The following is a 24,697-nucleotide window of genomic DNA, read 5'->3' on the forward strand; positions in this document are numbered from 1 at the left end:
ATGTCTCCTACTTCAAAGAAGGCACCAGATATATAAATAGGACCCTCAGACCTACTCTTCAGTTCACTTTCTGGACCTGATGAAGGACTCTCAAAGGACAGCCAGTTCCTGTAGCCTGCTATGCCTTCCACAAGACTGCTTTGCTGTACCTGAAGTTAGTGTTTTGCTGCGTGGAATGTGCCTTGAGCCTTCAGAGGCCTCCCCTGCTGTTTGAGCCCTGTTTCTACTTCTTTAACCTAGGGCTACTGGAGTGACTCTTGGGGCTAGATGGCTGGACTCCTGATCAGAGCCTCAGGGACAGTAATGGCACCAACCATTGTGAACTCATGTCTGAGCCCATCCTGAGTGAGTCCTAACCCCCAAGTGGTACCTCTCCTTCCTGAACACATAGGGGTTTATCTAGAGGTGCCCTGATAGTTAAAATCCAAAACTTGGGACTAAAATCTGCTCTGATAACTGAGAAAAGACTGGGACCAACCTGCTTTTCTATCCGCTCATAGTATATCAACAGTAGGCCTGACTTAGCAGCAGCAAATCCTATTTAGTGGCCCTTCACCAAAGGGGTATCTAAACTTGTGCAGCTTTGTCAGCTACAGCCTCCTGACTTGTCCCGGTGGAGATTTTTTACTTATAAAATAGAAACAAACGTACAAATCTTCACCATGGCTTCATCTGACAGTTCCCAGACAGCAACACTCCCTCTTCAGACAATACCTGCAGCCTTGCCCGGCTTAAGTTCACCATCTCAGAACATTTTACTTCAAATTTATTGTAAGTCTTAAGGTAAGCGCAACCCACTCTTTGGATACAAGCCACACTTTATCGCAGTCAGCCATATTTTTTTACTTTGACCCAGTCTCGCACGACTAGATGTCCGTGGTTGGCAATTTGAACTTTTATACACTAGTTTTTTCATTAAAATTTTAATGTTCATAACTCCGGTTCTACCCGTTGGATTTTTGTTGTTTTGGTGTCAAATAATTTATTAAAATGTCCTCTATTTTTTACTGATGTGGGATTGTCCTCGCTATGTTTTTACTTTATTACTGTTTGTGTGCTGCATAAATACTTTACAAATTGCCACTAAGTTAAGCCTGACTCTATTTTTCTAAATTGGTGTTGTATTTCACTCTATTACTGTATGCGATTCACAGTCAGGCAATGTGGTTGTAGCTTGAGCAGGGTTAACACCCCATTTAATCAAGGACCCAATACCCACATAATGCATTCATTCTGAGAAGGCTTGCTCTGAGGTATCCATTCAGAAACCTTTCAGCACAACTAAAATACCATCCAAAGCCTCCAGGAGCAGAAGCAATTGTCCTGAGTGTGGGTACAGACCACAGTCTGTGTTTCGGTAAAATATGTATTAGTGCAGATTAAGCAAATGATTCAAATTATCAAATCAATAATTCGAATAGTCATTCTCTCTTGAGATGCTCTCTCACCCTTACTTACCATTATCAGTGCCTCATTCATATCTTCCTAGAAGTTCTCAAGAAAAGCCAGACCCTACCACTCCTAAGGAAACCTACACTAGATCCAGAGGGCCTTGACAACTACAAATGGATCACCTACCTCCATTTCATCAGCTAGATATTTGAATAGCAGTCTAAATTCAAACCACATCAATATTATACATCTCCTGAACCACAGCCAGTGTGGCTTCAGATCATGCTGTACCACAGAGGTCACAACCTTACACATTGTAGATGATGATTTCTAGACGACAGATGAAGATGTAACCTGCCTCAAGATATTGCTGGCTCTCCCAGCTGCCTTGGACACGGTCAACCATTCCAGCCACATACACTCGAGCTTTGAATGGAATTCACCAGCAATGTCCTTTTCTAGTTCTTCTCCTACCTTTCCAACCAACAGTGTTTGTAAATCAACTTGAACTGGATGTCCAGTGCCTATGTGAAGCTTATCCCAACCAAGGCAGAATCCTTGGTATTTGCCAACAATAAACAAGAGACAGTACAACCATACTTTCATCAAATGCCAAGTCACTTGAATTCTCCTAGGACTCCAACCTCACCCCGCGGAATAATCTGCAAAAAAACAAAGATGGGCATGTATCAGCTCTGTCTTCTAAAGGAAGTCTAACCATTTCTTCCAGAAAGTGACTTCAGAACTGCTGTTTCAGCCTTCCTACTCTCGCATCTAGATATTGGAAATGCCCCCCTGCATTGCCTCCCAGGCTCCACATTGGCACCCTTTAGGGGCACCCTACACACTGCAGCACGCTTCATCCATGGCCCGATGAAATATGATCACATCCACTGCATCCTGGTGGAACTACATTTTTATTTCCTTACCAGCCTCCACTGTCTTCACAACCAGCTGCATCATTTACAGAGCTATGACTACTAGCTCTCCCACATATCATGAAGACAAGCTCACCATCTTTGGTCGTTCTTGGTACAGCCAGGACACCATCAGACTGCAGTTTAACCTCTTGCATGCTCGTGACGGCCGAGAGCTATCGTGCGTCACAGTGGGCGTGTGCACAGGAGTCACCTCTTGTAAGAATATTCCATCATAAAATATGAAACATCCAAAATCCATACATATCTCCTCCTGCTTATTGGCTTTATAGATGTGTTTGTATAGCTCTCGGCTATACAATAGGTTTGCCTTTTGGCAAGATTCATACAACTAAAAAAATATACATACTTTTTTTAGTTATTTATTTAAGAGTCTTATAGAGCACTGGCAAGACCCGAGGGTATCAGAGTGCTTTACATCAGTAAATGTTTACATAAGGTTGATGAGACAAATCAACTCAGTGGTTGAGTACAGGAGAGGAGAAGTAGCTGGGGATGGGGGAGCTGGAGCTGAAGCTGTAGATGATGGCCTTGTTTGGTGATTCATGATCCATCAGTTGAGATGCTGGTTGAGGAGGAGATATTTTAACTGTCTCTTGAAGCATAAGAAGGAGGGGTTGGTCCTGATATGTGTTAGTATGTAGTTTCAGATTTTCAGGACACTACTCAAGAAGGAGCGTGCCAGAGTTTTTAGTTTGTGGGCTTTGGGTGGGATGAGGAGCATGGTGTTTCAGCTTCTGAGATTTCTCCTCTGACCTACAGCCAGATTCATGAAGCCGAAATCGGCTCGCAAAGGGCCAGATTCTGAGAATCTGGCCCTTTGCGAGCGCTATTTTTGCATTTGGGATTCATCATCCCAAATGCAAAAATCGCAATTCTAAAAATCGCTAAATTGCGAATAATTGCATTTAAGGAATCTCAATTTGAGATTCCTTAAATGCAATTCATGCAATTCATGAACAATTTTAAAATTGCCAATTCGCAATCTGGGGCCGCTATTTACCGCAAAGTCTAACTACGCGGTAAATAGCGTACACACACACATGTACTTTGGACATGTGTGTGCGCAACACCAGTGTACATTACCATTTCAGGGGTGCTACAGGGTGTCCTTTGGACACCCTGGCACCCTTGAAATCGGTTCCTTATTTGTGAAGCGCTATTTGCTAATCGCACATAAGGAATGAGCCCCCATTCATTCCTATGAGCCTTTAGGCCCATCGGAATGAATGGGACAGCCATTCCTTATTTGCAATTTGCAATTAGCAAATCGCAAACAAGGAAGCTGTAGAAATCGCAAAAAATATTGCGATTTCTACATACATCCAGTTTTCGGAGTCTTTAATAGCGATTCCTTAATAATCGGTATTAAGGACTCGCAAAACAGGACTTTGATGAATCTGGGGGTTACTCTATTGAGCTTAGAGGTGAGGTAGGTTGGTTTTCCAGTGTGCAGGGCTTTGTGGGTAAGACAGGCTGTCTTGAAGCTACAACAAGCTTCAATCAGGAGCCATCTCAGATATTTCAGGGCCAGAGAGATGCGTCACATTTTTTTAATTCTTGTGACTCTTCTGTCTACTGTGTTGAGATTGGTTTTGATGGGTGGAAGGTAGGCTTTGTCAGAGCCTGTGAGGGAGGCATTCCCGAAGTCCGATCTGGAAAGTACCAGTTTTTGTGTGGCAGATTTGAGATCTTTCTGTGGTAGGTATGGTTGGATTTTGTTTATAAGTTTCAGGTTGTAGAAGGCACCATTCGCACTATGCTTAATATGATCTTTCATGGTCAGTCTGGAGTCCAAAGTGATCACTAAATATTTGACAGATTCGTCTAGTGAGAGAGAGCAGTTGAAAACATCTATGAAGTTCATCCATTTTAGGTGGTTTTGAGATGGCCAGTTTTGGACTTTTTTTAGGGTAGCATTTCATCAGTGAATATCTTCTTGTGAGGAGATTTCCATGTGGAGCTGGGTGTCATCCAGCCCTCAACAACATCGGACCCAAATAACTCAACAAGAGACTATCCTTCCACAAACCCAAGAGGAACCTTTGCTCCACTGACCTCGCCCGGACTGAGGTCCCCTGCATCCCCAGAAGCAAACCAGGAGGGAGAGCTTTCTCCTACATCACAGCCAAGACCTGAAACGAGCTTCCCGGGATCATCGGATGCTCACAAACCCTGCACACCTTCAGGAAGGACCTCAGCACCACCCCCCTACCACCTTGAAACCATCATAGATGGGTAGTGTGCTATATAAACCCCTGATTGATTGATTGATTGATCCACATATGAATGGATGGGGATTTTTGCTCGGTTGAGGATAGCAGTGAGCGGTTCCATGTAGATATTGAATAGTGTGGACAAGAGCACAGAGCATTGGGCGACCCCCCAGGTTATCCTTGCTGTATCTGAGGTCTGATTGTCCATTTCAAATTTTTTTTAGTCCCCGTGCTATCGGAAATTGCTCTGTCAGTACCCCATTTATTAAGACACTAGCTGTAGGTTTGAGGTATAATGCCTTTATAGCCTGAATACATCCAGGCCCATCCCCATTTCTGCATGATGATTCACGGGAAAAGCCAGGAGACCCAATCAAAGGCTTTCTTTGCATCAAGCAGAATCAGCGCCTTCGGGTCTCCTGTGACCTGCATTGCATGAAAAAGTGAGATGGACCTCCTTATGTGATTAGTAGTGCCTCTTTTAGGAATAAACATGCTGCCACTTAGAAACAAGTCTGTTGATTACTTGTGAGAGGCTAGCATTTTAGAATCAATTTTGGAGTCCCCATTAATTAAAGTAATCGGGTGATATGAGTCCAATTCCTAGACAGGTTTATCTTTTGTATAGAAGATGATAATTTTTTTTATTCCCAAGACAGAGGAGGAGCAGTGGCATTGAAAATTTGCATTAGCATAGTTTTTAAAATATCCTTAATTTGACTTTATAAAATTTGACTGTAATAAGGTCAGAACCAGGAGTTTTACAGTCTGGTATACTGTTCAATGCAGTGACTATCTCCTCTCACAACAGGGGGCCTCCTAGAAGTTTGCTTTCCTTCTCACTCAATCTGGTCATCAAAATCATGTCCAGATACTACTCAATAGCACTTTGTCTGGTCGTTACATCACCGATCCCTTTCCTGCTATACAATGCTTGATAGAAATGAAGGAAAGCTACTCTAATTTTGTTGGCTCTGTTACCACCCCAATAATCGGAAATCTAATTGACCAGATCCCATTATTGGTAACTTGTTGTATAGTTCTCATAGCCAGGTGATGGATCATTTATTCGCGGAACTCAATTGCTGCCTTAGCAGTCGCAACCACCAACTGTGCAGAGTTCACTTCTTTCTTTTGTGTTGGACTGCCCAAATAACTAAGGGTGGGTGAAGCACTACGCTACGCTCGCGGAGTTTGCGAAGTTTGCGCAACTACACACTACGCGAGCTGCACGTAGCACAGTGCGAACACGCGTAGTGCAGCGTAGCGTAGTGCAGCGCTCATTCTTTGCTTGTTCGCGACCGCGAGCAAGCAAAATGACATCCCGGCGAGATTCTCAACGCGGGGAGGTAAGGTTTCCCATTGTGAGTGGTTGCGCATGCTCGCGACCGCTCTCAATGAGAAACTACCAGTTCGCGTTGAGAAAGCTGCAGCTCGAGTAATAATCTACTCGAGCAGCAGAAAACTACAGCTCGCACTGTGCAAGATGCCGTTTTCAATGATTGCACAGTGCCGGATGCTTGTCCGCACTGTGCAATCATTGAAAACACATCTTGCACAGTGCGAACATGCTACTAAGCAGCTCGCGTAGTGCTACGTGAAGTTCGCGTAGTGCGAAGTGCACTTCGCGTAGCTTCGCGTAGCGCTACTTCGCGAACTACGCCCACCCTTACAAATAACCTTTTCTTCGGACCTCGCTAACTTCTTTTGAAGCTCTTGTAACACATTTTTGTGTTCTTTGGTCTTGATAAATGAGAACTGAAGCGTTTTACTCCTTATGCGTGCCTTTAAAGTGTCCCACCCCACCCCAAATTGTGCAGAGCCAGAATTTCTTTCCAAAAACTCCAAAATCCATCCTTTCATGTGGTCACAATATTCCTTACCAAACAGTAAGGATCTCGAAGCTCTAGGAGGAGGTCTTTTCATTAAGAAATACCCCTCTGACTCCTAAGATTAAAGGGTTATGATCCGACATGAACTGGGCAACAAGCTAGATATTAATATTCTGGACCATAAAGGCAGATACTAAAAAATAATCCAGCCGTGCATGTGACTGATGTGGAGCAGAATAATATGTATACCCATAGCTGAATGGTGTCAAACAAGTCCATGTATCAATTAGCCCATTGACATGACATAGGGTTCTAAGAGCCTGCAGAACTTTGTGATTCCACCCTGTATACACCTGATGACCATCCATAGCCCAGTCACAAGGTAGATTAATATTCAGGTCTCTACAAATTATGAGAGGTAGGGGTCAGTGTGCCAACACGCCGGTGAGCCTAGTCAAAAACCCCATGGTCGTCTGCGATGCTACTATACATTGAACATAAGGTAAATGAATACATGGCTAAAAGCCTACATTTAGTTAGAACCCAGCTCCGGTGGGTGTCCAACTTGGTTTGAATTGATTGAAGTAAATTAAGTTGGGTTAAAATTGCTACCCCTCAGATATGAGCACTCTGTGAAATCCCCCTATCAAGGTATATCACAACGTGTTTAACAGACCCAGCTGTGCCCCTTCAATGTGCGTTTCTTGGAGGCAGACTAGATCTGTCTCCAACAGTTTCTGCAAATCGTTCAATCCGCAGACACTAAGGGTGGCAATCCTAAGATTCTCTATATTTAACATTCTGACCTATCTCATTTTCTCCCTGCCACACAAAGAATAAAGTGCACATTACTTCCTCTAGTTGCCGAAAATACCCCAACATAATTGAAGCAAAAGAAAGAAGCACTACTACATAGGCATACCTGATTCTTTGTGTGGGCCCTCTATCTAGCCCCCTGCCCTCCCTGACCCCACCATAACCCTCCTGGGACATACCACCCCCCAAAAACCAAGGAATCAGGACTTGCCTGAGTGTTGGACGCCTAACTAGTGACCCCGCCACCCAACCCCACTGTATTAATCATAGAAAAACATTCCATCTTTTTACCTAGCAAGGCCAGTTTCGTATTTCATATTGGCTTGGACTTTTTTTACTTCTTTTTTCCTTCCCTGCACCTTTTTTCCTCTTCCTTCCTTTTTCTCCCCCCAAAATCATAGAACCTGTTCAATTTCAATTTTTTGAGTGCAGTTATGTAGAAAGGATGCAAACCAGTGTAGGACCACCCCGTCTGCACCAATTCGTTTTTGGATGGAATCCAAGAGGAGCTTGTGGTCGACTGTGTCGAAGGTCTAGGAAAATCAGTAGGCAGCATTGGTCTGCATCCAGGGACTCGTGTAAGTCTTTTATGTTCAGAATGGTTGTTTCTGTGCTGCATTCTTCTCTAAATCCCGATTAGTGGGGGTCCAGGAGATTGCTCTTTTTGATGTGTTGGTCAAGATTTGCGAGAACATATCTCTGTAGAGTTTTGGCTAGGGAGGGGAGTGTTGTTTTTGATGTGTTGGTCAAGTTGTGCCAGAACATATCTCTCAAGAGTTTTGGCTAGGGAGAGGACGGTGGAAACTGGTCTGAAGTTATTGAGATTGTTCAGGTTTGCTCTGGGTTTTCTGATTATTGGCGTGACTTGACTGAGTTTGAGACAGTCTGGCATCACTCTAATTTTCAGGGTGCTGTTTATTATCTTTGTACAGAGGTGTGTTAGGGAGTGGTTGAGTTTTTTTCCCAGGGAGGCTGGGAGGGGGTCCTCAAAGAGGGAGGAGGGTTTAGAAGTAGCCCACATAGAAGATAATACTGCCTCCGTGAGTGGGTTGAAAACCTTCCAGCTTCTCTGGCTTATGTGGGACCCTGTGATTTGAATGCATTCGATGCTGTAATCATTGCTGAGGAGAGCATGGAGCGAGAAGGGGGTTGTTGTCTTCATTTTTAGGAGTGGGGTCCCTATTGGGGGGCTGGTTGTGATTGAGGAAGAGCTTGATCTTCGTGATTTGATAATTGAAGAAGGTGGTAAGTATTGCACATCGTTTTTATGATATCTGACAGGTTTTTAGGGCTTTTGGAGGTTTGTTTATTGATAATGTTGAAGAGCTCTTTCGGGCGTATTTTGACTTTATCTAGAGAATTTTTCATTCATTGACGTGCTTTTTGTAATTACTGCATTCCCTTGCTGAGCTGGTCCAGGTGGGCAATGGATGGATTTGTTTATCGGAGTCTTTTGGCGGCTCTGAGCTGTCTTACTTCAGTGTTGAGGTCTTTGTTGAACCAGGATCTCGAGGGAGTGTTTCTCACCTTTTTCAGTTTCAGAGGGACTACTTGGTCCAGGATGGAGGACATTGTTGAGTTGTATTGGGAGGTGAGTTCAGTTGTTGAGACGTTCTCTGGTGAGGGGGTAGTAGAGACACCATTCTTACCTCAAGGTCTTGAAGAGGAAGTTGTCTAATGTTTCTATTCCGTTGGAGTGTTTTTTGCATACAAGTTAGGAGGGGAAATACCTTGTTGATGTGAAATAAGATACGGTGGCGATCTAACTAATCAGCAGGGAGGATGGTGCCAATGGTTATTGTATCTTCCTAAGCTATGAAGGCATCCAGGGTTACGCTTTTAATGTAGGTTCGACATTTGCAATACTGGGAGAGGTTTGTGCTGGGTAATAGGTCGTTGAGGGAGACGATTAGTGTGTTGCTTATATCATTTGAGAAAAAGGATGAGGTCACCTAGGATGATGTTGTGGGAATGTGAGAGTGAGCAGTGTGCAATAAAATCTGCTAGATGTTCGCCAAAGTGCATTACCCGCTGGATGGTGGAGAAGGTGACAGTTCATTGGTATGTTGCCTTTTATCCTTCTGGTGGAGCTGATATGTTACAATGTACCGTAGGAGAAGGTGTCTGTTTTGCCCATTATTATGTTGTTTTATGGATAATGGCAATACCTCTTATTACTCAATACTGTTCTTCCTAATGATAGAGGATCCCGGTGGAACTAGCATGTCCGTGATCAGGTAGGAGGAACCATTTAGCTATGTTTCTGTATTAAATACAATATCAATGTAGTGATTTAAGATTGGTTCTTCTGGTTCTGTTGCATATTTGGTTGCCAATCAGAAGTTTATGAGCATGCATTTGGTCTCTCTGAGGTTAATCAGATCTTGGGGGAAGGAATTCATGGGGATATTGATGAGGTGGGCTGGTGGTTTGGTCAGTGACATTGGTGTTGGGATTCTCGCTAGTCCCGCGAAAACCTGGATTTTTGATGAGGGTTTGTGCATATTTTATGTCTGGCTGTAGGATTTGGCTAGCTCCACTGCCACACTCAATGACTTTCTGGTGCTCATTCTTTTAGGCCTCACAGCTTTGTTGTTGATTGGTGTTGTAGTTTAGCTGCCTGGTTGTTTCTTATCTCATCCTTGGAGTAGTGTGTTGTTGCCTGAATGAGGTGAGGGTGCTGGGTGGAAATTAAATCTATGTTTAGGTTTTTTGTGATGATGTTAAGAAGACCCTGAAGTAGTATACTAGTCGGTTCTCTATGCATGTTAGTCGCTCATTTAGTTAGCACATCAGCATTTGCTTTTTTGCAGAGGGAGTGCAGTGGATCTATTCTTGTTGTGCAGAGAGAGGCTGTCTAAAGTCTGAGTCACTGAAATGCAGAGCCTCTTTATGTTGTGGGGGAGTGGGGTTGTTCAGATTCCTAGAGTGCATGCTGGTTTGAGCTGTAGTGAGGGAGTCAGTGGGGGAGCAGTTAGAGTGTCACTTGGTTCTTTGCTAATGATGGTGGGACTGGTAGGTGAATCGAGTCAGATTGATGGAAGTGATCTGACCTAAGCTGGCTTTGTGATATGGGCTAGTACGTGTCCATCATATTTTGCGCTCTAGGGGTAGTCGTGTGGGTCAGTGGCCTCCCCCTTATATTGGGTTTAATCCCGCCTGGGTTGCATGTAAGGTGCATTGTAAGGGAATGAGTTGGGTAGTGGGACACATGAGTTTTTCAGTCAAGGGAGGGTGAGTGGTAAGGGAGAGAGTGGTGTGACTCAGGAGTGTTTTATTTTATTTAGTGTTCAGTGGGGGAGAGTGGATAGAGGGGAATAGATTTGCGGTCATGACATGGCATTTTTAGCATGAGCGAATATGGATTCAAAAGTGCAGAGGTTGGCATCATTGGTTGGTACCATGATGGTCCCTTTTTTGAAGATGGTTGTGGTGGCATTGCCTTTGAATGTGGGCGAGTTAGAGATTATTAATTTGCAGCCAACCAGGATGTTAGTGGCTTAAGTAACATGAAGGTATTTGCTAGGATTGCATTTCATTTAGTGAAGAAGATGAGCTCTATTCTCTTTACACCTTTTAAAGTTTTGTAGTCGAAGTCTGCAATGAGTACTTCAGGGTGTTGCTTAATCAGTTTATGTTTGACATTTAGCTGCTGTTGCAGGTAGGTTGGGGGTGGGTGATGACGATGGAGTTCAAACCAAAAGGATTCAGGATGGAAGTAGGTGCAGGGGAGGTGTGGTAAGGCATCTGAGCTTGGATGGGGTGCAGCGGCACTGAGTAGTAGCGCATCAAAACGTGGTCAAAGGTGTCGGGGCAGAATATGGTTATTAGACGAGAACTGCCTTGAACACTAGGACATTTGTATTTTGGTGATTTACTGAGTGGAGGGCGTCCTAGTTTTCCTTCCCCTCTATACTCCTACTTTGTTCTCGCAGAATATGGTAAGTCAGGTTAGTCATTCTCCAAAGGTGTCCAGGGCATCATAAAAATGTTTACAAACTGGCTGCGTAGGTGTGAAGGGGTAAAGAGAATGTTATTTTGACCTGTATAAATTATGATAGGGAGGACCCCTCATAGGAACGATGAGTGGAGGAGGTTTAGCTTGTGTACCTTTTGAACCATTGTAAGATGGCTGCCCCATTCAATGCTTGTGGTATCCAGCTTTCAGATTGAGTGAGATGTCCTTCTTTTCTTTCATTGAAACTGTGTTATCAGTACTACATCAGTTTCAATGCCAGGACTATCTTGTGAGAGAGCCCTCATGGCAGGGAAGGGGGAGTAGCTCAAAATGGAAGGAAGACCCCCATCAGCTCACTAGGCCTGAGTGCCCCAACCCGTAGAGAGAAACAGCATGATTTCCACCAATGTGGGTAGGGCTAAAGGTGCAACATTGAAGTATTCACTACTGGAGGCTGTCCCCGAATGTTATGCCAGAGGTGCAGGCCAGCTCCTACTTCCATGCACATACATACACATGTATACATACATTACATTTGACTTTGCAAGCCAAAATTACATATTTCTAGGTCTTATCATTATTACATGTGGATCTTTGTTGGACTTGGCCCTTTTTGGCAGGTTCACCCATAAACTTTTTGCCTTTCCTCTGACCTAGTATTGGTGGTTTTAGGTACAGTGTAAAGTGTCTGCACTCTCGGTGTTACATTTGTAAGGTTGGCCTGCCCTCCCATGGGAATGCATTGGGGATACCCTGATCAGTGGGTGTCAGTGGTAATTCCTGTTATGAGAGGAGCAGTGTGGTCAAGTCTGGTAAGTATGAAATTGTGTGGATAAATGCTGTGCAATGGTATGTGCAGATTTATTGTGGTTATTAGAGAAATGCCACTATTAGAAGTTGGCATTTCTGTGTGCTATGTGTCTGCCTGCCTTATGTGAATTGCTTATCTGGCTTGTTAGTGACAGGAGCTGAGGGGTGTGGGTGGCTCCAGGAGAGGCGGGATGAGTCAGCACTGAGCTGAATAGGACATCTGGGTTGAGAGTAGTGGGAGGGGTAATCCCCTGACTCTGCATAGGACTGTGCCCAACCTGTACAATGCTGGCTCCGCCCCTGTGGTGTGTCTGATCACCTAGCCCCCACCTGACAAAAAGAAAGAGGAGCTTGGAAAACAAAATGCTCCAAATCACTCTAAACCAGGTCTGACTAGTATCCTCAGGCCCTGTGCTGTGACACAAATTGAAATGTTGATATAAATATAGGGGCTGTGACCCCATGATGTCGATCTGTACGTCGGTGCTGTTCCTGAAGGGGCTGCTGCTGGGGCCCAGGGGGCTACCATGAGGGTTTGCCTGCCTGTGGCCTGCATTGCCCCCTGGACCTGGAAGACCATTTTGCTTGAACACGTGAGCTTTTCTTATCATCCTCCAGGACCCAGGACCTTTGCAGCATCTTTTGCGCCCTGTGAACGATATGCTTTAATGTAATTTTTTCCCCAGGAGTAGGGAAAGCGTGAGCCGTGCAGCCCTGAGCTACAGCCCTTGGTAAGAGAATCCCCCTCCTAAGGATTCCCCCTGTGATGCTTAATTGCAGGTGCCCACTCCGCCTATTCTTTTATTTAAGTGGCGGGAGATGACCCCGATTATTGATCTTGAGGGCGAGTGCCCACCCCGATTCATATTTTAACTTGGGAAGGAGCCTACCCCTCATTGTCCACCTTGTGTTTTATTGATGAGTCAAGAGCCCACCCGCGTTGTGCTGCCGCAGCCCGAGCCGTTGTGGAAGCCTTCTATGGGCCGCTCTCAGAGTGACCCAGAAGTCAGGCAGCCTTGCCTAGGACATGGAGCACGCGACCGGAAGTGTCCGGGCCTCCCACGAGCTGAGGGAGCCCCACGTGTTGCAGCCCGGGTGAAGTGAGGAGAAGCGAGGCGGGAGCCCACCCCGCCATGGCAAACCGAAAAGGAGCCGGACGGAGTGCCGATGGCTCTCCCTGTCCCACAGCCTTTTTCGCTACCAGCCGCTGGAGCGAGGGAGAGCACCTCCAGGGAAGCTGATCCCCCGCCGGGGAGCCTGCAAGCCGGTGAGTGTGGCTCTGTGTGCACTGTAGTAGTGCCGGTGGAGGCACAGTGACGGTGCTTGGGATTGAGCGGCCCTGCAGGAGAGCGGGGCGCTCCAACGCTTGGGGCAATTATTAATGATGTAAAGAGTGGCTCCATGATAGGCATGCCAGAAGTGCCATTTTCTGAGCGGACCCGCCAGAGCACGGGCCGCTCTAACGATAGGGGGCATATTTGTTTAGGAAAGCCCCTATGGGCCCAGGCCCCTAACAGTTTGACCAGTCCTACAGCTACGCCACTTGCTAGAGGGCAGCTGCAACGTGGGTATAATTATTTCTAGGACCCCAAGGTGCCCGTGCCTACTATTCTGTGTATTCCCAGCTGCCCCGCCTGATAGAGGGCAGCTGCAACATTTTGCATATTGATTCAAAGGGCACATTGGGTGCCCAGGTCTTTTCTTCATTCACAGCTGTGCAGCACTTAGTGCGACTTGCAACATTAAGGCCATTCTTTCTTTAGGGGCATGTCTCATACGGTAGGGGAGAGATACACTCCTCAGCCCTAGTACTTTCACAGTTACGCAGCACTTAGTGCCAGCTGCAACATTTAGGTCAGCGCAATTGCGCACTCTTGACTTCTGCTGCATTGGCAGCGCGCCCTGACTTTTGAACATAGGGCATTTGAGCTCCTTTGAAAAGGCCAGTTGGCCAGCGGGACTATTAGGTTAATAGGGCGCCAGGCCCTAATGTGCTTTATGTGGTGCTAGGAAATGTGATTTATCTTCTATAATTTACGCACCCTGATTCATGCCTCTAACTGTGGTTTAATGGTTATTAGGTTTTTGCATAATACGTTTATGTTTGAGTAATTCTCTACTGTGTTTTATGCTAGAGAGCTTATTTCCTAATATAAGTTATACTTAGTAGGTTATGGTCTAATGTGTTTAGGCTTATGAGGTTGGTGCAGAATATATTTCACGCTTAAATGGTGGACGCGCGGGAGGTCTAGTGGCTGCTCCTTTGCTCTGCTTGCACATTGTGTTTATAGCCTATTTTTAGCCTGCTGTTTTTGAAAAAATTGGTTGTTTCCGATTTTATTAATTTTATACCGCTATCTCATTTGATTTTGCTGCTATTCTCTGTGGGGAACTGCCCTTGCACTGTGCTCCCTGTTCTCTTACCGGTGTCCTCGTGTGCTCCTCGGTCCACCGCGGGTGTTGTCCCGATTGAGTGGAGGGAGTCACACTTCTGGTCCAGGCGGAGGTTGACGCTCTAGGCTTCCCCCTCTTCCCCTTTAAAATTGGATGCAGGCTCGAGCACCCAGTGGACGCCCGGTAGGTCTAGTGTCTGCTCCTTTGCTCTGCTTGCACATTGTGTTTATAGCCTGTTTTAGCTTGCTGTTTTAAAAAAATTGGTTGTTTCCGATTTTATAAAATGTATCCCGCTATCTCATTTGATTTTGCTGCTATTCTCTGGGGGGAACTGCCCTTGCACTATGCTCCCTGTTCTCTTACCGGTGTCCTCGTGTGCTCCTCAGTCCACCGCGGGTGTTGTCCCGATTGAGTGGAGGGAGACACACTTCCGGTCCAGGCGGAGGTTGACACTCTAGGCTTCCTCCTCTTCTCCTTTATAATCAGATGCAGGCTTGAGCGCGCAGCAGACGCGCGCAGCAGACGCGCGCAGCAGGCGCGCCGGCGGCATGCCGAAGGCGCACCAAAGGCAAGCCTGTCTGCTCCTGTCCACGCCTATACCGCGGCCAGCGCCAGCATTGCTACCGGTAGTCCCACAGGAAGGCGAATCTACTGGTCGAGGTCCCAATTAATGGATCTGAGAACTATGACTGATGCCAGAAACTCTAAATGACATCCCCTCATATTGCCTGGCGAGCACGTGGCATGCATTATTTGCTCATTCTCCCTCTCCTCGATTCCTATTGGCCCTCGAGCAAATATGAGTGAGGTATCTTGCCAAGTACCAGCGCTAAAGATTAAAACATGCCTCCTATTTTGTCGAACTCTCCCGTGACATGCGAGTGACATCTGGCTATCCTACTAGTCTTTACTACTGTAGATGTCAGAGTAGTGTATCTGCTTGGAATGTGTGTTTATTTAGACCAGTTGCAAACTTTGTACAGCATTATAGGAAAGTGAACAGATTCAATGCAACTTATTCTATGCTGGACACCTCTGACTGTTTAATTTGCAAAAATAACATAGAGTACTTAGTAAGGGCCAGATTTACATTTTGGCTGACAGAGAAGACTTTGTCGCCTTTGCAGAGGACTTAACATCATCCATACTGAGACTACTCCACCTGCCAAATTTATAATTGACCAGCAAGCTGGCATTCAGTTCCAAAACATGGGCAAGAGAAGCCGTAATGGCATTTTCTGCTAATGCATTTTTGCATGTGATGCACTACTCCACCAACATGATAAGCCATCTATCAATTTTGTTTTCTTTAAAAAAAAAAAACATGTCTGTATTATCTTTTTGAAAAAAACTCTTCTCACCATGGGAGTTATCTTCCATGGGAATGGGGGCATTAAACACTTCTAACTGCCCCTTACCACCTTGATTTTCCAGGTGGAGACCAGCAGTGAAACTGACCTGTATATCCCCCATCTAAATTAGGTTGGTGGCCATAGAGGTTAGCCCCAGATGGCCCTTACTCAGTCAGAATGCATCGATGCTAGAGATGGAGTAGTCTTTCCCAGTCACACCAGTGATCCATTCAAATATGTATTGGATGGGCAGACCCTTACATGGTAACGATACTCTGAGACTGTTGTGCCTGAGTATCAATACCGCCTCAGAAGGAAATCAGGGCACGAAACCTCGGCATCATACTCGACTCATCACCACTGGAACTGCATACCTGAACAGTTGTCTCTCCTTCCATGCACCCAAAAGACACCGCTGATTAGCCCAGCTCTCTCTGAATACCGCCCCTCAAAACAAGAAGACTAGAACGGGACTCTGGGGGATGAGGAGTGTGGCTGTAGTTCATGAGCCACAGACGAGGAAATTGTTCCTAAAGGGATGAAATGTCCATTCAGTAGAAGAAGAATGACAAGTAGCATTGAAAATCACATGATGAAAAGAAACATTTCCAAAATATTCAGCCACAGGAACACGAAGGAATCAATTATTTGTCAATAAACAATTGACAAATATTAAGTTGTCTTTGGTGATGAGTGACTGTAGAAGGGATTGATAAATCTGTAAAGTATGCAGACTCATTTTCACCATGGTTGGTCTCTGAAGGTCCTCAAAATGGTACTAATTCAAATGACATAGTGTCAGCTGGGATTTCATAGTAAACTGTGGAATTAAGTTGGCAGCATCAACTGTGTTTGTTGCATTCAATGTTTAGCGTAGAGCATAGGCTCCAGTATCTCCGGCTGGGAACTCGAGACATAAATGTTACTACGTTCCTCATGGGGTAAGGTATTTAGGGTGAGGCTGGGAGGCACAACTCTGAATGCTTCTTGGTGTCTGTGGCAGTCGATACACACCTGCCTGTTTTACTCCAAGCCCAAATGGGCGGCAGAAGAACAGTTCTGCTGCATTTTACCCCAAGAACGCTGACGGGTGTTCTCAAGCTGGTTCAAAAGCCTGCTTGTTGTGGATTTTACACCAAAGTAGGTCCCCGAGTTTTGAAACCCAACCATTGGCAGCAGTTATAACCTCTTTACAGGTGGTGGCGTAACAGTGGTTAGTGTTAGACATCTCATCTCCTACTTATTGGATACTCTGCAAAACATTCAAATGTTTCTCCAAGTCAAATTTCTCTTCATCCTTCTTTTCCTAGAATTATCTAAGCCAGGCACATGCGTAGGAACTCTGAAGACATCCTTGTATCAAGAACATCTTCCCTATAATCATCTAAGTAAGTTATATAATACCTCTGAACAGGCCATGGTACCAACTAAGGCCTGGACGTAGCACTCTAGCAGTCAAAGCCATTGGCACACTCTACAAAATAGTTGATTTTAGCTTTGATCAGGTTGCTGAATTGCAAACAAACCCACAGAGAATATGTTGAATCCGTATAAGCCTTCCAGGACTGTTACATGAATTACATTAATTATTTCCCCCCCATCACCACTAGGCACTTACAACTGTTGAAACCCTTGCATCTCTTCATGGCCAAACCCATAGCAGTCAAGAACATGAATCAATAGCCACCAATATGTATTTAAATTGGGTGACTGAGTGGAGGGGACTGATGTGATCTAAATAAATTACCCAGGAGGGGTTTTTTGTGATTTAATGGGGAGTTGGTGAGGATCTTATGAGAGTGGATGATTTAATCTGCTGATAAATGACACACTATCCCTAGTCTGTTTATATAAATTATGCCATCAGTAACAATGCTTTAGCACTGCTATGGTCAGATGTATTCCTGCATGAGAAATGCCAACCCCTCATGTGCTTCTTTGATTAAATCTAATTTAGACAGACTACCAGGCATTCTTCTGACACCCACTACTGGTATCATGACAACAGGAATTGTATCTGAGTATTGGGAAGACAACCTGCTGGAGGTTTCCCGCCTTGCTTGGCTTCATGTATGGCTGTTAAATATCTGTGTTGAACTTTATTTCAGATCTGGTTAAGCCTGCTACTCTAACAGTATGAATTGCAGACGTTGCTACTAAGTTGGCTGCACAGGTCCCTTTGGCTTGAACACCATCAGTAGTATGTCTCACATGGGAAGTGACGCTTCAGCCTTGTGCAATGCAACTAACAGCGCATGTAATTCTGCATGTTGTATTGTAATGTCACCTAAGATTTTAGTGTGTGTGCATCAGGATCTTTTCGATGGAGGCAAAATGTGCTCCAGCCAAGGAATACACCTGAGACTTGTAAGCAATGGTGACGGTCTGTTCTTTTTTATAGGTCATATATGTATAATCATAATGCCTGGGTATGACTCCGATAACTAGGTTTGTTTTGTTATCCCTAATTTGTAAATATTTAGTCTTGAGCATATCTGCTTGTAGAGCATGAAAATTATCAGAGCATTCTACCACTGTTTAGATGAAAAGGTGGGAGAAATCAGTTCATACACTGTATTCACTCTCTGTGTGCGGTGAGGCAAATAAGTACATCCAAAGTTAAGAAATCCCAACAGGGATTGTAACTTTTTCAGTGTATTGGGAAGCTACAAGGTAGTGCACTTCTGAAGGAAGTCCAGAGCTAGACCCTTGCCCTCAATAGATAACTTGTATCCTCAGAAGGTCACAGTCCGGTAGGCAATCTTCAATTTTTTTAAACTAATTTTGTAACCATGTGATGTTAATATGCTCACCACTCTGTCTACCCTGGTTAGATGTAGATTCAAATCATCATCAGTAAGATAGACATTGTCAATGTATGACAATATCTCGGTATCTAGTTGTAAGCTCTCCATGTTTCTCACTGAATACAAGCCAGGACGGCTCTTATAGCCCATGCGCAAGCATTGGAATGAAAATTGCACTACGTCAAAACTGAAAGCTATATTCTGACTAAAGAACCCATTGAAAATTTCCAGGGTCACTTTGTGTTTGTTCCGCACTAGGTTGATCATTAAACCTGTGCTTTGGGAGTTTTTTAACACATACATTTGTGTGTGTAAATTCAAGTTTCTATAGTCTAAGGCTATTTTGTAGGAGCTATCTGGCTTGGAGATGGGAAAAAGGGGGGGGGTTCATTGATGAAGGGAAAGGTGCTATTATGTCCTTGTACTGCAACTGATCTAATATTGTTTTTATTCCACATTTTGCCTCTGGCTTTAAATGGTAATGTGCTTCTAGTTTGATGTGTAAGAGAATGACATGTGGACTAAAGTGTTCAACGCACCATGCTTGATTTTGTATAGAACTGGAGCTTCTCTCATGGCCCAATCACTGACATACATTTCTCTGCTATCCTCGAGTACTTTGGGAGAAAAAGCTACTCTTATGACTTCCTCTGGTACCATTCATCATTTTTAATTTTCTAACAGTCTTTTAAATTATAACCACCCCAGGCGGAAAACAGAGAAGTGAGTAATCCAGTTCCTCTCTTATTTTTGTCTTTCTTTTTTCCTTCCACTGCAGATTTCTCTTTAAAGGAACATTCAGTGTCATTGTTAGGTTTTAAATGTGGCTTAACAGGTCGAGTACCCAAGGTATCCCAACACACAAAAGTGCAAACTTCTGCAATTATTTTTGGTAGTTCCCATTGACGTTCTTATACTGAAACTGCTTTCAGTCGACAGAACTGACGCCTCTCCCTTTGTATTGCTTAGGATGATATAGTATATTGTAGAGAAGTTCTACATTAGATTCATTCCTAAATCCAGAGATGGTACACATCAGAGTTTATTCTGTACCTGTTTAAGGACATCAGGGGACACTGCTAATGAAGGTGTACCATGCGTACTAGTGTAAACGCGAGTAAATATGTCTCCCTAAGTATTACTCCTCTGCAGGAGGCACCATCCCAATAGGGAGACCCAGGAAGAAAGGATTTATTTGAAAGTTTGCATCAAAGAATTATAAAACCCATAGAATTGAGAATAGCCTTGTATGAGTCAAACCTACAGAAATAGGTGCTCCCTTATCCCATGTAGGAGGTAGCAATGTTTACTCCGAACTTCACCATAAAGACTTAAAATGGTTAAAGTGAGTGTGAAAGATTAAAAATGTACTCAAGGTGTAAATGTAAGATGCATTGCCCCTCACTGTGCGTCAACTGTTGCGTAAACTACAACTTTGACGTAGCTCTACAAGGTGTGCTTTCCTACCCATGGGTGGCACAGGTGAACTTGGTTCAATGCATCAATGATGAAAGTGAACACCAGGTTATTTTAGCCCTGCAAAACACTACTCAAAGTGCAATTGAATAAGGGTCTTACTTTTGAGTTACTAACAATCCCTATGAAGGGATCAGGGGCACCATGGTAACTGTAGCAGACCTATTTCATTATTCACAGTCTCACCCACACATTGCACCAAAAAGAGTGAACACTTTTAAGCAAAATTATTATTACTACAGAAACAATCAGTTTCTTAGTACATCTAAAACAACTACACAGAATAATATAAAAACAGCAAAAAACACATTATTAATAACAAGAATAAAATGAAAATCTCTAGAACTTAACACTCTAAAACCTACTTCTATGTTTCACCCTAAGAGAGCAGGAAGGCAGAGCAACCTGCAGTCTAGAGTTTCTTAGGGAGAAGAGATGCACTGCATACCTTGTTGACAGCAAAGGCTGTCTTTATCAGCAGAGGAGAGAAGACAATGTTACCTGTGAAGGGCAAACACATGCTGTAATCTTCCTCTGAGGCTCAGCTTAATTGGCATCTGGCTTCAGGTAAGACACACCTTCAGCAAAGGGCTGTAGTGTGCTGGCAAGAGAACTGTGTGAGAATCTGGGGGAATGACCTCTCCGGACAAGTTGTCAAGTGGTAGTCTTATAAGAAAGTGGAATTTCTGACATACGTTTAGGAATATCTGCCATAGATTATGCGCCTCAGGGTGTCCATCCCAGACATTTCCCTCTGGAAATATATAAGGTAAAAGAACGTAAATTCAGACTACACTATTTTGGTGATATGTCTGTAAATGTTCTTTTTTAACCCTGCCATGGCAAAAAGTAGACATTTGACCCAGACTAATGCTGTCTCAGGAGCCACACCTAAGTCATTTGTCAAATGACTTGGCGCTTTTACAGTGCTTAGAAAGATAAGTTCAGACAACATCTGCTTCAAAGGATAGAAATTACAATGATTCTCCATAAGTCGAGAAGATGAGACTTCCATTATCCAAGATGGGGTTGGGCCTACATAAAATGAAGCCAGACCATGGTGACCTTTCCTCAGACAGGATCTCAGCTTACATTTGTTTGCTTTTAAATCATGCACAACCTTGGAATCTGTTCAGTGTCTTGTCCTATATCGTGGAAGTTCATAGGATTCCACGGTTTTTAGGAAAATTATTCAGATGACTTGTGTATTGATAATCCCCTGAAAAGTAACTATGGGTCAAAACATCAACATCTCCTTCTTAAGTTGCTTTCAAAACATGTTATGGTCCACCAGGCGATACCATATATGAACATACAGGATCTCTGCTTAGGTTTGTTTGATATAAAATCATATACAACCTTGGAATCTGTTCACTGTTTTTGATGTTGTTGTATACATAATAATAATAACCCACATTTGTAAATCGCAAACTATCACCCGTTAGGTTCTCTAGGTGCAGGGGGCCGTCGGGAAGATTAAGCAAGTTATTGCCCAGAGTCACATGGTGCTGGGCTGACCTGCGGCTGGGGCCGGGGATCGAACCGTGATCCCCAGATTCTAGCGTCAGTCGCCCTGGCCGCGGCGCCACACCTCTCAATATCAGAGAACTGCATCATCTGCATACATTTTGATACATACTGAAACGAGTATTCCTGTGGTGGTCTAACGATAAACAACATATCTATTGTATGTTGCCTTCCGTATCAGCTTGGTGAACAGCTTCTTATACCAAGCGTGATTTTATGACTCGTATTGTATGGCTAAAGAACTTGGTCATTCTTATCCACAATGCCTTGTTGTAGTCAAGTATGCAGGTGGGCTTGTGAACTTCTGCCACCTGACCCCAAACATGATGGGAAAGCACTCTCAGCATGTATAGGAGTGTGCATGTACACATCATGCCTATCAGAGAGCTTGCCTGAAAGCAGTTCATTGGAACGCAACAGTGTTCTCTGGGATTTTTGGAGCTTCTTACCATCAAGCTCCTTCATGAATCCTTTGTGGCGACAGCAAACTGTACCACATACTGAATTCCCAGCTTTGTATAGATCACTGAAAAGCTCTAACATTGTATAGGTTTTTTCCACATAAAGGTTGTGACTGTTGTGAAGGAGTGGCTGGACCAGCTCCCATACAATCTTTCCTGTGAATCCTAGCTTAGTAAGGAAACCTACAGGATTTAGATTTGAGTCCCACCCTATTACACTCTAAAGCTATACACAGAGCCAGAACAGCTCTCACACAGCATGTGCAGCTTGATGCCATAGCAAGCACATTTGCTTGCAATGTACTATCTAAACTAAAGCCGCCCTTTGTACAGGATCAAGGGATCATCAATCACTATATTCTTTCCAAGAGTAGAAATCTTTGGAAACCTGGCAGAAAATTGTTCCACAACAGGTCATATTTTTATCAAACTGTCATGGTCTGTATCGAACCAGGCAGAGCAGCAAAATGTAATTAAAATGCAGCATACACTGCAATAGCAAAAAACGACCTCTGCTTATGTACAGTGCAAAGATGGGGGTTACACATCCGGACCAGTAGGACTGCAAAACTGGTTTGTATCACTAACCCTATTTTGACTGTAAGGCCCATAAAACACCTTCAACTCCTCATATGAGGTGGGAGCCCACTGGAGTGCGCTAGCATGAGGCCCTAGAGTGCCTCTATGCTCCCTCAGAAATTGTTTGGCATGCAGATTTGTTTGCTGCACAATTTGCTCAAGGAAGTCAGCATCTAAAAAGATATGATCATAGTCAATTGGCAAAAATATGGTTGTATCAGCTTTACATCCAGTGTCACCAGTAACAGGAAACATATTGGGGTAAACTAAATTCATAGGCTGCCAGAGAGCACACAGTCTTTGCTTGCTGCTGCATGTGACTGCCTGTGGATTGGTCTGATCTGCTACGGTTGATCCACTGCACAGATTGCCATCATCATATCCTTGAGAATCATTGGAAGATGAGTCGTAGGATGGAACTCTGTCGACTGAAAAATCACTTCTCATTTTCCTCTCCCTCAGATGCTGTCTCATTATTAGCTTCCTGCCTCAAAGCTCTCCTCCATAACCTGAGTTAATACCTGGGCAGCAATCATCCACCGAGACACCATCTCTGCTGACTGGCTAAAGCTTCTCTTCTAAAATACTGTTCTACATAGAAGGCAGAATTATTGTTATAAATCAGTCAGTGGGTGTGTGCATCTGTGAGATGAGTGCATAAGTAAATAAACAAAAATGTATTTATAGTTTATTTATGATTCTGAAAGTCCTCCAAAGGAACTAAAAAGACCAAAAAAGTCTTGATATTATTTCACCTTACCACATAACAAATTTCACAGCATACGTTTGTCATGACATGTACAAAACTTTATTGTTGGAGGATATGCTGGGCCATTGCCAGTATAAGAGCCATATCCCAAAGCTACAATTCTGCCTTTGATCTCCAAAAACACACATTCACATGGTAGCCCCAGCAACATTGTGTGCAGGTGTGCTCCTTGTGAAATCTCACCTTGATTACACCAGGGTCACTGAAATTATGTGTCAGGACAGCACCAAATTATGAGACAGTGTTTACTAAATAATGGTGCATTATGTGCCACTATTTTCTTACAGTATTTCTTCATAATCTTTTTCATTGTAAACACTGTAAGACTGTCTGGCCAAGCATTTCACATTATTATTATCAGTTTAGCCATCAAATGCAAAAATAAGCCATTAAAAGATTAGCAGTAAATCTTTGGACAGGCCATCCGCTGCCTGCAAACACATGTTGCCACATTGATCCTTTTGCACTATCAGATATATACTGCATATGCCACATAAATCTTCAATCTGCAGCATAATCTGCAGATGGTTGATGTATATGGCACATACAGTATACATATTTATTTTTTCAGAAATGTGAGTTTTCTCCTGGGGGAGAGGGGATTTACTATCTATCCCCCCCCCCTTCATGGGAAAACACACATTTGAAAAAAAACTGTATATGTTGCCGAAAGGGGGTCAACCATATGCTGAGTGTCTAACTTCTACATGCTCTTTACTTTTTTGGGGAGTAATCTCATATGCAAGGAGGGCTGACCCCATAACACTTTCATGGTAGTTAAAAAACAAAAACAGTTTTAACATTCTCATGGGGATCGATTGCACCACCCATGTGAAAAACACATTTATTTCTATTTTTCCCGGAATTCGGCCTGTTGCCACGAGGGTTTTGTTCCCCCAAATATCCCTTGTGACCTAGTGGTTTACTGACTGTGGATCGCGGCCTGCCCGCGATCAACAGCCCAGAAAGAGTTTTAGGAAGGCCTAGTTGGAAAGGGGAGCCTATCCCCTTTCCAACAAGTCCTCTCTGTTGCCTGGTGAGGTCATTTTCTGCATTTTTCCTGCACTGGAGTGGGTGAAAGTACTCACCTGCTCCTTCTTGCCACTCCAGTGGAAAATCTTTGACATTCAGTGACAGGTGGGTGGGAGGGGGGTCATGGCTGACAAAGAAACAAGTCCACCCCCCCTGCCCTTTGGCAAAAAAAATGAAAAGGAAATCCTTTGGGGTAAGCACTGGAAGATGATTTGTAGCTCTTCTCAGTGCTGGCCAGTGGCCTACAGAGGCACAGGGTAGGGTCTGCACCCACAGCAAAGCGGTTAAGCCTGACTTCTTTGTGCTAAGCTACCAGAGGGTTAAGCAAAGTTTTGTTT

The sequence above is a fragment of the Lissotriton vulgaris genome, chromosome 3_1 (assembly GCF_964263255.1).
Source record: "Lissotriton vulgaris chromosome 3_1, aLisVul1.2, whole genome shotgun sequence".
In the NCBI taxonomy this organism is placed as follows: Eukaryota; Metazoa; Chordata; class Amphibia; order Caudata; family Salamandridae; genus Lissotriton; species Lissotriton vulgaris.